Source organism: Equus caballus, chromosome 17 (assembly GCF_041296265.1).
Source record: "Equus caballus isolate H_3958 breed thoroughbred chromosome 17, TB-T2T, whole genome shotgun sequence".
Classification (NCBI taxonomy): Eukaryota; Metazoa; Chordata; class Mammalia; order Perissodactyla; family Equidae; genus Equus; species Equus caballus.
This window is the reverse complement of record NC_091700.1, coordinates 75,962,403-75,976,104: the sequence shown is the minus strand read 5'-3', so window position 1 is coordinate 75,976,104 and position 13,702 is coordinate 75,962,403. Positions and strand designations below refer to the sequence as shown.

The following is a 13,702-nucleotide window of genomic DNA, read 5'->3' as shown; positions in this document are numbered from 1 at the left end:
TTTCAATGTGCTCCTGAACTATAAAAAAAGAAGGCTAAATCAAATGTTTCTTATAAGCCCCTGGCAATTTCTTTCATCTATAAATTCACCAAAAGTATTATTATAAAAAGTGAGATACAGGACATTAAGGACTTTGGAACTTAAAGAAATGCAACTGAATGGTTCCATGAAAGCATATGTTACAGCAGAACAATCCTGAAACCTGAAACAATGTTGACTCTGTTGTGACCTATCAAACTTTGATTGGGTTTCAAAAAGAGTAGAATAATTAAGAGAACAGATTAAGTCTTTAAGGACTACAATTTTATGATGACACAGACAACTGAAGAAATCATCTTAGATTGATGAAGCCCAGTATAACCTTTCGGCCTCAATTGATTGGTAATTTCAGCATAATGGCTTAGACTTCAATTGTCTAATTAATTACTCTTCTCCTTCCATTTACTTGCTAAATATATACTATATTACATGCTTGAAATATAATTATATTTCCTACTTGAACTTTGCACAAAAGTTTACAGGAGAAGAATTGTGTAATAGTTTTAAGAATTTTGAATGAGTTAGAACTTAAATATTCAATTCGCAACATTAAAATTAGGCACTTGCTACATGAAAAATGTTATAGGAGCTCTCTGGGGAAAGAAAATAAAGTAGTCCTGGGGGCCAGCCCGGTGGGGCAATGGTTAGGTTTGCACATTCTGCTTCTCAGCGGCCCAGGGTTCGCCAGTTCAGATCCTGGGTGTGGACATGACAGCACTTGTCCACATGTTGTGACCCACATGCCATGCTGTGGTAGGCGTCCCAAGTATAAAGTAGAGGAAGATGGGCAAGGATGTTAGCTCAGGGCCAGTCTTCCTCAACAAAAAGAGGAGGATTGGCAATAGTTAGCTCAGGGCTAATCTTCCTCAAAAAAAAAAAGAAAAAGAAAAAGAAAAGAAGAGAAAAAGAAAATAAAGTGGTTCTAACCTCAGGGAGTTTACAACCTACAAAGATAAGATATATACTCTATTTTAATTGTAGAAAAATAGGACATCATTGGCAGTTTTTAAAGAATGCCACTAGAAAATTTGGGGGTTTCTTTTAAAGTAATTTAAGTTTGGGGCCATTTGGAAAAATGCAGTCATCATATGTGTTTCGTTGGCTGTTATGCAAATAGTTGAAAATCTTAAAACAAAATTTTAAAATATTGGAGTATTGAATCTGAAAGAGGTATTTTAATTACCTTGCTGGTTTTGTTTCTTTTTCTGTAAAATGAGAATAATGTCTGAAATTTTGTAACTTCTGTAGTTTTTTGACTAACCATTCTAAAAGGAAACAATCAAATCAGTTTTTATTTTCAGTGAATCATAATTTTTCAATTTTAGTTATGTGAGATATCAAATATAAGTTTAGAAAATTGAAAAAGACATTTTATGGTATCATAAAAATTTCAGAATTGTTGTCTCTGGGTACTTCTCTTTGATTTGTGTTTATATACATAAAGTAGATTACAGCAGCTTTAATATAACATTACATATAGTTTTATAATTTTACTGTAAAGCTAACAATCCCATAGCCATTTCTTATGTAGTAAAACCTAATATTCAATTACTCAGTAGTTTGGTTCAAATGCACAAGTCCAAAGTTTTAACAAGCAGAGAGCAGTGAGCAAAGCCATGCATTTACTCACTTCTATGCTTTATTCTCTTTGCCTCTAACTCTATTTCTTTTCTTGGCAGAAGAATACAGGAAGAAATCATATTCCACTGCAGCATAACAATAGAAAGAGTCAATACATAGTGAAAAATGAGAAGTGGCTCAAATGTAGATGATAAATGACCAATCCATTGTAGTATCAGAGAAACAGTCTCTGCCTCCCAAGAAAGGGGGATGAGTGGAAAAGGGCCAGTGTTACTGTAAACAATAATGGCGTTTACCAGATTCCGTGATATTTATTGCACACTTTTTTATGTCAATATCTTCTTAACATTTCCAAACTGAATACCATATGAGAAAGTAATGCTCATTATTATGATAGTGATATGATTTGAATAATATTAGATATATGTACATAGAACTTTTTACCACTTCCATAAAATAACAGGATTATAAAATAGTGACTGAATTGAAGCAATATCATTGCCTATACACTACAGTAGAATCCTCATGTTTTAGTCTAGGCATGTTTATTTATTAAAATAATTGTTTTATATAATTATGAGTAATCCTACATGACTAAATTATTCTATCCAAAATATTATGAATTTATATCATATAGTAATTATTTGCTAATTTCTTTTGGGTTCGATCATTTTTGTAGCTAACCTAATTCAATTGTGTCTAGTTAAGGTTACTTAATTAGAGTTATTAAGAACCAGTTTGCATTTTGGTAGCTTGTATAGCAAAGAGTTTAGTATGGCTCTGTCATAGCCGAGTTGGAAATTAATGTTAGTGACCTTTTCAAGGTTCCTAAATAATAGATCTAATTTGGTTTAACTCATTATCAGATGGATCTAAAGGGAGTGAAATTATGAAAGCACTAAACGTTTTCCAGTGTCTCAATACGTGCTTTAATGAGAGAGTTTAACCTTACTATTATTATTGGTCGGAAAGGGTTACGCTTTTATCCTTCAGCAAAACTTTGATTTTATGACACTTGTATTTTTCACTAGAATGGTCAGCTCTCCAACTATCGGATTTCATGTTACAGATGGTATTTGGTATAACTAGACATTAAGACATAACAAATGGAGTATTCCAGGAGGGCATTACATCTTAGGGTATAATGTTATGAGCGTTAAGACTTGAAGCCAAGAAACTAACAACTGGAAACAGCAATAATCCCCAAGAAATGAGTGACATGGAATGTCATGTTACTATTATACCTTAAAATTTGCAATATCAAATTAAGAAGAGAGTCAGATCAGAGCATTTTTGAACATTATTTGCATACACATGACATCACTTATAGTCAGCCAAAACTATGTCTCCCACAAGCTTTTTATAATGTAGAATTTTTTTCATCATTTTCGCATAGATGATTAATGTGGTGCCTATTAAATTTTCATCCCTTCAAGCCCAATTGACTCACTTGATGAGTAACCAAGTGCATAGACTGGAAACAGAATTATTTTCTTTTATAAATGTGGGGTTTTTTAGTTCATAATATCTTAAACTAGTATGATATATTTCAAGAAGAGAAATTTCAGTCCATATTTACGCTGGCTTTTTAAAACATGATTGAGGAATATTTTGACTACAGCCTTTATAATAGTGTAAAATTTAAGACTAATACAATTGTCAGTGGTGTATGTATCACACAGCTCAAGGCCTTTCAAGGAGGCAACCTCGCAATGGTGTCAGGGAGATACATCTTAATCATGCCAAGTTCAAAGAGAAAAACAAACAAAACCAACCGAGGATGATAAAAATTTTACTTTGTTTGATTCAACATGTAATTATTGGTCACCTACTATGTGCCAGGCAGCTGTGCAAAAATTCTAACGCCAAACGAAACAGACTAGATTTCTGCTCATCTGAATTTACATTCTATAAGAGATTACAGAAAACAAAACAAAAATAATGGTTAAAATAAACTGGAATAATGAAGAGCTATGAAGAAATAAAGTGGGGAAGGGGCTGATCACTTTTTTTAGGGTGCTCATGGAAGTCCTCTCTGAGGAGATGATGCTTGAACTGAGTGAAAAATGATGAGACAATCATTTGAAAATTAGGAGCAAGAGAGATCCTGGTAAATAAATCATTTATATTTTATATATATGACAAAACATCCTGATTTATAAATGTGCATGGAATGTTTAAGGACTAGAAAGAAGGCCTGAATTTCTGGTATCTAACCACAGGTAGAGACGAAAATGGAGAGGCAGAACGAAGCCAGTTAATGCCCTGTAAGACATAGCAAAGAATTTAGATTTTATTTCAAGTATAACAGAGAGCTTTAAGCAGGCAAGTGATCCAAGTGACATGTTTAAACAGCCATTTTGGCTTCGTTAGTGAGAATGAATTACTGGGGGCAATAGCGGAAGGCAAGGAGCTGCTCTTGCAGAGTTTGGGAAATACGTGATGGTATCTTGGGCAGTAGCGGTAGTAGTGGAGATGGACAGAAGTGGAGAATGAGTGGTAAATTTTTGGTGTCCAAGAAAGATCTGTATTGGAGCAGATGTGGGAGTGAAGGAAAGAAAAATAGTTGTGTGTGCGTGTGATTTTTAATCAATCAACATGATGGTGGTATCTTTTATTGAGAAGGGAAGGCAGGAGGAAGTAGGTTTTAGAGTTGGATTTTGAACTTGGTAACTTTGAGATACCGATTTGCATATTCTAGGTGGGCTGATGGACATGGAAATATGGAGCTCAGAGAGAGGTTAGGGAGGAAAATATAGACTTGGAGTTCATCCTCAGTCTTTTATGGATAGCTCCACTTTATAGAATTGAAAACTAAGCCTATGGTTGCATTTAACTGGTGTACTCTACCTGCAGGGCAGATTTATTGAAAATTGCTTGTAAACTTGATTTTAGAAACCAGGGATGTAGGAAAGGTATGAAATGTGTACTCTCTCTAATATCTGAACATTTTTCCCTTAAATCAGAAGACTATGTATGAAACCCAGCAAAATAATCATTTATGAAAATCAATTGAAAACAGAAAAAAGTGTGGCAAAGGATAAAAACAGCTTGTGCCATAAAGCTACAATGTAAGCTATAAATTGAAATGCTTAAGCTCTTTGCTTTAAAAAGCATATTTCTGAATGAGAGCGGAACAATTAATCTTATTCATCACTAATAACAAAAGACAACTTCTTTTTCTTCCCCAAAGAGGAAAGATTTCTGGCAAAGGGAGATTAGTTTTAGTAATCAATAATAAGACAAGAATGAGGATGAGGCTTTTCTTACTTGGGAGTTCCTCAAAGGTTGGACTCTGTTTTATTTTACCCTTGCTTGTAGGCACCTCTGGGGTCTGGTTAGCTTTTAAGAAGCATACACCACATTTGGTATTTAGTCCAACATTTGACTAGACAGCACAATAAAAAATATATCATATTTTCTTCATGCAACCATTTGTTTGCACCATTCGGCTCACCATCAATAACCGTCTCTAATCCCAAAAAATCTAAGTGTAATTGAACTTAATCTTTTAAGTAGATTATGATTACTTTTCATTTTCTTTTAGTCCGGCTGCAATTCAAATATTAGTATTCAACGTTGTGTTGCATAAGGATAGTTTTCCCTTTTCATGAGGCTCTGAGTGGCTTCAGTTCTTTCCATATTTGTGTGTGATGCCATGTGGTAAATACTCAGCTTATTTTTAAATGGAAAGTTAAAGGCTGGCTGATAGCTCTGCTTAGCTTCTCACAACACAGCCTCATGGTGCTATAGAGTTATAGTCTTTGGGATCATTTATGGGGGCCGCAGCAATGACGCAACAGTTGGAAAGCCTTGATGCTGGATTAGCTTCTTTAACTAGCTCTGTGATCCTAGGCATGGCTCTTAATTCCAGTGAATCTCAATTTTCGTACCTAAAATGAAACTGCTGGACTAAAATTAAGAGCTCAGAAAATTTCTGTAATAGGCCAGATAGTAAGTATTTTAGATTCTGTGGACTAAGATGCAAAATCTACGATGTTATGTAGATACTATGTGCATATGGATATTATGTAGATATTATGTATAAAACAAGAGAGAAAACAAATTTACAAAAATTTGTATTGGCAAAATTTAAAACTCTATTTGAGACCCTGAAATTTAAATTTTATATAATTTTTACTTGTCACAAAATGTTGTTCTTTTGATTTTTTTCAATCGTTGAAAAATGTAAAAACTATTCTTAGCTCACAGGTGGCATAAAAACAAACAACAGGACTGACATGGCTTGTGGGAGGTAGTTCACCAATCCCTGGGCCAGATTAACTCTAAATTCCTCTAACAAAGGTCAAATAGAATCTTTATTATATAGTCATTAAAATATCTCAAAATATTTTGACTCATGAAAATTACATAGAATTTTCAAAACTATACAGGATATTTGTCTAAATTTTTTCCATTTAGTTATAGATATTTTAAGTTATGCCTGGGAATTTTATCAGAATATAGTTATAAACGTGTATAAAGTAAGCCAGGGATAAAATAATGATTGAAGAGGACTGACAATAAACTAATCATGTTTGATCAAGAATTATCGGAGTGGTTAAGGGTCACATCTTTAGAATCAGATTGCATCAATTCTAATCCCTGCTCAGGCTAGCTGTGTGAATTTGATCAAGTTATTAACCTTTTAGGTCCTTGATTTTCTCACCTGTAAAATATAAATGACTACCTCATAGCAAGGTCGTAAATATTAAATGAGTTAATACGGTTACAATGATTAAAAGAGGTTTTGATACATTACGTACTAGAAAGTATTAGATATCAATAGTAGCTCTCTATTTTGTAAATAACTTTACGTAACTCTCAAAACAATTATTTCTGTTATGTAATTTTTTTAAATCACTATTTTACAAATAAAGAATCCGAGGATTAGAAAGCAACTTGTCTGCGAGTGCTCTGCTCAGTGGCAGAGCCAAAATGCAAAACCAGATTGAAGGGACTTTAAAACAAATGCATTTTATCTGCAGAACTGGGTATTTGATGAGAGATTATCAGTATCTGTCCAGCCCACCCTTCTGTGACATTTTTCTGACATCCGTTTTGTTGTTTTCCCTGGGATTGCAGGTACATAATGCAATCTTTGTTATATTTCTCCTTTCCATACCCACTTCGAACTAAACACATGATGGTTTTTTTATTTGACACAATTAAATTTACCCCCTCTACCTAACTTGTTCTAGTACTGGACAGTAAGTGACACTCTAAAATTTCTCTTCTCTTCCTTCCATGATTACACTTCCTAAGCTTCATTTAAATCTCTACATTGTAGCTGATTTTAGCTAACCAACAGAAGAAAAAGGAAAAAAAAAAACCCTCAAACTAAATAGCACTAGGATGTGACAAAATGGCTTAATTCAACAATATTCTGCAAGGAGTGGAGTATTTAAAAATTTTAATAGCAGTATTGTAACAAATAGATGCCTTTTTAATGCTAGCATTTCAGTAGGATTGTTTGGCAGGAAGAATGTCTCTTAGTGCTTCAAATTACATATAAATAAGATATGCTGTGGAGCTAATCCACTTTTTTTTTTTAAAAAATAAGGAAATCAGAGAGATTGCTTCTCCATCATCTCAGAAAATGAGAATGGAGAATTTTGCCTTTTTGCTGCTTACAATGTAACCAATAAAATTGGTAAAGCAATTCAGACTCTTACCTGTATAAGATAAATTCTTCTCCACCAAAATCAGTTATAGAATTGGGGTAACTATTATACTTGATTTTGAAGACTCTGTATTACTTGTATACCAAGAATCACATTTCTTTTTATTTGGCACAGAACCTGTGAATTAATCTATAATATAGTATTGTTGCTACTGTAAGAGTACTAATAATCCATGCTATTATTTTGGAGGGCAATTCATTTTGCCTTTCAATGCCAAAAGTGAAGAAGGCTAAGATATCAGAATACTTTTGCTTAGGATAGGAAACATGATTTCCTCCCATGAAATACTTCCAATATAATCTGTGTTGACTCTGCTTTTTATAGAACTATATTCCATGATTCCAAAGGTCCAAGAGATATAAAAATCAGTGCCTTCCAAAGATGATTTCTTGACTTTAAAATTTAGATGAATACTTCATTAAATAGCAAGTAATAGTTCTTACCATAGGATTTCACTGATTTCAAGAAATATTCTGAATCTCAGTGAGAAATGCATGATATATATCCCACACTTACTGATCTCAGAAGCCACTATCCTCCTGTGACTCACACCACCTTTTGTTTATTTGTTTGTTTTTCCAGAACACTTATTTGGAGACTTGCAGGGCAGAAGAGAGAATTGCCTGATGCACCTAATTTAGGAGGGGAAAAAGCAAAACAGAACAAGCACATATCTTAGAGAACTGAACTCATAGTAGTCTAAAGTGATAGACATAGAGTTAATTACTTCTCAAAGAAAACTAACAATTCAGAAAAATAATAACATTAAAGCAAAAAGAGAATCCATTGCCTTATTTCCCATCATTTTCCGGCATTTCTAAGTCCAATTGTGTGCCATTTACCATGAAGAGCTTGGCCTTTCTTCAATTGTGCCATCTGTTGAAGCAGAGGATAGATGACTACTTCATGACCTGGTGGTTCAAAATAGCTCACGTTTCAAGAAATATAGAACACTCCATCACACAAATTTTCTCTATTAATCTGAGTCTGGAAGCTTCATCCATTTAGCCCAGTTTCATGAGAATAAGATTAATTGGTCAGAATAGAGTATATTTTAAAACAGTGTACAATTCAGTTACCCCAATCCCACTTGTCTGCAATGAGTTGTCTTTTTCATACATGGACTTTGAAGCCTAACAAATAAAGTATTATTAGTAAACTGATAGTCCACAGCAGATTTGTATGCAGTTCCTTAAATCTGTGACTGGGTGACTTTCTCACCCAACTTTATAAGCAAGTTTATTGCCTCTAATTTGCTGGGTTAAAATGCTGATTGATTTTCCGTCTGAACTTATCACTTAGGACCAAACTTAATGAAATAAAAGGTCAATTGAGTCTTACTTGCCACTGTTTTGTTAAATCAGGAAGCAATTTCTGTGTTAAAGAATTCACCTCTCACTTTCTTTTAAAATAATTTATACCTGTGTTCACAGTGATAAATAGGTATTATTAAACATTAGAAAATCTGTAGTCTTTAGATTCTATCGACACTGTGAGTTGTTCCTGAGCAGGGCTTACGTCTTGGTATCTTTTATCTTCTTTGCTTATTTGTAGAATAATAGATGATTAATGTCAGTTGATTGAATGAACATTTATAAAAATATATATCTTTATGCTTTAAGTATGTTTGCAGAATGGCAACTCAAAACCATTATTTTCAGTACATTTTCAGAATCCACACTCTTCCCAAATCAAATATTTTCCAAACCACAAGGCATGATATTTGTCAATAAATATTTCCATTTCTAAGCCTATTATAGAGATAAAGCTTTCAAAGGGGACATAGAGCTTTATCTTTTTGATAAGTTAATCATAACATATTTGATATGTAGAGCTAGAAATAAATTTATATACAATTAGCTTTATTTAAAAAGCAAATAAGCCACTGTGCTATAATTCAGGAAAAGAAATGTGACCACAAAGAGATTAAAAAAAAATCTTTCAGGAGTCTTTCAGGAAAAAATTTCTTCTGTCAAGCACACACACACACACACACACACACACACACAATGGTCTAATAAAGAGGCACAACCTCTGGAACACTAACTCATGGAGGGTGGAATAGAACAGAGCAACACTCAATGTAAGTCTATTTTGAAAACTAGGGAAATGCATATTTTTTCTTCTAATGTAAAAGTCTAATAGAATTATGAGAAGTAAAATGGTGCATTTGCATAGTTTGTTAAATAAATAAAGCAAAGCTTTATGATAGAGTACTAAAACTATTTGTTAATAATATGACTGGTACAAATGTTTTACCCATGTTAAATTTGCCAAATGCATGTCACACAGTGCTAAAGTAAGGGTCAAGTATGTTTGCAAATAAGATTTGAGTTTCCTAGATGATTTTGAAATTTAAGCTTTCATTAAAAATACTTACTAGGAATTGTTAGTTTCTTTTTTTTTCTGCTTTTTCTCCCCAAATACCCCCAGTACATAGTTGTATATATTTTAGTTGTGGGTCCTTCTAGTTGTGGCATGTAGGACGCTGCCTCAGCATGGCCTGATGAGCAGAGCCATGTCTGCGCCCAGGATCCGAACCAGCGAAACCCCGGGCCGCTGGAGCAGAGCACGTGAACTTAACCACTCGGCCACAGGGTTGGCCCCAGTTGCCATTAAACTCAATCATATCTTGTCCCAATTTGCTTTAGGCCAAAGAGGATTAGTTATTTAACATTAATTTTCTTTTCTTGGTAATATTTTATAATTCTTGTAATCTTTTTTTTTTTTTAAAGATTTTATTTTTTCCTTTTTCTCCCCAAAGCACCCCGGTACATAGTTGTACATTCTTAGTTGTGGGTACCTCTAGTTGTGGCATGTGGGACGCCACCTCAGCGTGGCTTGATGAGCAGTGCCACGTCCGCGCCCGGTATTTGAACTGACGAAACACTGGGCCGCCTGCAGCGGAGCGTGCGAACTTAACCACTCGGCCACGGGGCCAGCCCCTCTTGTAATCTTTTTTTATTGTAAAACAATAGTCACATTCATGGGCAACTATTAAGTATCTCTGAAAAATTACAAAGTTTATTATTTTAAAAAGCTTTCATTTGTCAAAACAATTTGACATTTATTGTTTTTGTAAATCAACTAGTTTGGCATCTCGGAAATTTATTTCATAATTTGGGGCTATAAAATAAAGATTTGTATCTCTAAATGTTAGAGCAATAACCATATCATAAACCTTATAACACTGTACTGAAATCTTAAATTTCTATGGATTCTCTATAAGGAATCCTGTTTTATCTTATTTTGTTAGTGGCCTTAAAAAATTTTAATGGATTCACATGAGCAACTAAAATTAAGATTTGGTGTATCTTTCATGATCACTGTACAGATTTCCCTTTTTTTGACAGAAAAAAAATCTCTTTGAGTCACAATTTTCTTAAAAATTCAAGCAGATATAATAAAAATGTTTACTTTTTCTTGCTAAATTATTTAATCATGTTTAGAGGCATCAAAAATTTGTTGATTTACTGAAGGAGAGCTCCTAACTAAACCATGAATGTTTAGGGAAAATTAAAAAAAAACCCAAAAGTTTAGGGAAGAAATATACACCCCAGTTGCTCATTACTCCTCTGGACAAGAAGTGGAGAAACTCTCCAAAGTGTGCAGTAGGGATGAAAGGAGTTGATAGGAATCAAATAATGGAACTCCATTGCCTTTGTGTTGTACACACTTGCATCTTTCCGCTCCCGTGATGCAACATGGTTGACATCACTTTGAGATAAAATTAAATGTAATTTTGATGCTAGCTGTGCAGCATGAGTGCAGCTGCACAGAGGATTTCTCCCTTTCCATATGTATGTTCTGGGGGTGTGGCAAAAATGACAGGGAGCATAGTCATTTTGGCCTTCTGAACTGAGGAAGCTTTGAGACTCATCCTACCGATTATGCAGAAAAGAAAGAATCCTGTCATTTAGATGCAAGAAGATATTTTGTAAATTTGGCTGTTTGATTCTATGGGACTAGACATGATTATGAGTGACATTATTTCAGGAGATAATATTATGACATAAGTACTTTACCATTAGAAGTTTTCTGTGTTAACGAAAGTGCAACTCATTTGCAAAGGTTATTCGTTCCATTGATTTAGTTATGCAGTAAAATGTATGTCTGAGTTGTGTTTCACTTATATTAAGGATGATTTAGTTTTGTATTGTATTTTTGAGTTATGAAATTGCTTGAAGAATATTTCTTATGCATTCTCATGTTTATCCATTGTTTACGATTAACCTGAAGACAAGAAGATTTTTTTCAGAATATGGCTCCACGTATTCTATCATATTAAGAGTAATTTTATAATTGATTACAATCCTTCTTTTAAGCCAACTGTAAAATTGTACTCTTTAAATTTGTATGAACAGATAAACAAGTTTTAATTTACCTATCATATCACTCATATTGAAAACCAACCTAGAGAATGAAAAAATTATTGTTTAAGGAGAGACAGTGCCAAATAGAAAATACTTACGATGGTACTCTAAAAATGTGCCCAGGGTTAAAATATATCACCCAGAGACATTATTCATGAAACCTGCACAGTTAATGGAATCCCTCAGTTTGACTAATTGTTGGCATTAAGAAGGAAATTTCAAGGTCTGTTAAGAAGGAAAATGAAAACCCAAGTGCATATGTGGTTTGGAGTGTATAGCGGAGTCTGGCAAGGACATGGACAAAAAGTAATGAACAAAAATAATAGGAAAGTTACAAAGAGGGCTACGAAAGTCAAATGCTATAAGAGAGGCAGGAATGCCAGGGCCGATCCAGATAGCATCTTGATCTGTGGTTGAAGAATGATTACTCCCCAGAATGGCAGTATATACTGCAGCTGTAGGTGTGTGTCTCTTAACTCAAGCTGATTATTTAGGAACAAATATTAACGTTTGATAGATTTTTAAAAATTAGCTACCTATCAAGAATAAGAAAAGTGAGCACCTTCTACCTGAATAGAAATAATTTTAGTTAATAGATATGAGTTTATTTTAAAATCTTATTTCCTTGAAGACTTCTGTAGTAAACAATTTTAGGTACTTATTTAGATTTAATCAAAAAAATATTCTATAATACTCCCAAACTTTTGGGTTATAAACTAAGACAAATAATTTTCTATGTGATTTTAGTGAATCAAACAAGTGAGAAGAATGTCTAGGGCGATGAGGCAACTGAAATCAAGAGTGCTGAAATAGCTATTTACCTTTTAATTAGCCAATTTAAATCTCTCTCAAGTGGGAATATGTTCCATTTCTAAGCTGAGAAACATAATAGTTTTATGTGTGGTTTCCCAAAGCACAATGAAATGTATTAGTTTGAAAATAGTGTACGTGGTTGGTCAATAGAATTATTGAATGGCCAATATGTACAGAGTGCTGTCTTGACATTCATAGATATTCATAGATAATTAGTTCTAATTATGAGCAAATAAATACTACCTTTGAGTAAATAGGCATTATACTACTGCTTTAGATAGATCTTTGTGTACAACAGTTCAAGACAGACAAAGCACTCAACACTCATATTTTTGTTCAGTAGAAATAATGCTAACCAACTTCTATACTGAGAGTTTGCCAGACTGAGCCAAGGTACAGAGATGACGCCTCACAGCTAAGCTGTGTTTTATTAAATTGACCTCATGACCTGCAAGGATAGCTGCTTCTCCCAAGTGCTGAAAGACACTTGTGTTAACAAGTATTTATTGAACAAAAGGCAATGTGCTAGGTGTTGGGTACAATATGATAAATAATACAGCCCAGACTCTCAAGGAGCTCACATTCTAAAGACATTTCCCATCAAAATGTGCTTGCTGGATTGCCTGTGTCAAAACCATCAGAGGTGCTTGTTTCAAGTGCAGATTTTTGAGCCCTGTCTTAAACTTACTGATTCACAATCTCTGAAGTTCTGTTAAGCCTTATTTTAAAAATAACATCCTACATACTTCTTCAGCATTTGTGCTTATAATATTGTTGAATCATAGATTCTTCAGCAGAAATTTATTTATTTTTTTGTGAGGAAGATTGTTGCTGAGCTAACATCTGTGCCAATCTTCCTCTATTTTGTTCGTGGGATGCCACCACAGTGTGGCTTGATGAGTGGCGCTACGTCTGCACTCAGGATCCGAACCTGCGAACCCTGGGCTGCCAAAGCAGAGCACACAAACTCAACCGCTATGCCAATAGGCCAGTCCCTTTTTAGCAGAAATGTATTTTTAAAGTGATGTAGTAATAGATATGCTAGGGAATTGCAAGTGTGGATGAGGGACTTGTAACCCAGCTTGGAGGGGTGGGAAGGCCCTCTGTAAGAAGGAACAACTAAGGCTGACTGTCACATGAGGCCACCCACTAGTACATGTCCTGTTTGGAATGGGGAACCTTCTGGGGATTTTCAGCTAATTCATAAACCAA

The 13,702-nt window shown here is 34.2% G+C and overlaps 1 long non-coding RNA gene across 1 annotated transcript in view; it reads right to left on the bottom strand.

Moving 5' to 3' along the window:
• The window catches only part of LOC138918548 (uncharacterized), a 65,279-nt gene that overhangs the window by 24,672 nt on the left and 26,905 nt on the right, over positions 1–13,702 (bottom strand). The window contains exon 5 of the long non-coding RNA XR_011428038.1: positions 7,821–7,936. This is a non-coding gene — a long non-coding RNA (uncharacterized lncRNA). The remainder of the gene's footprint in view (positions 1–7,820; positions 7,937–13,702) is intronic.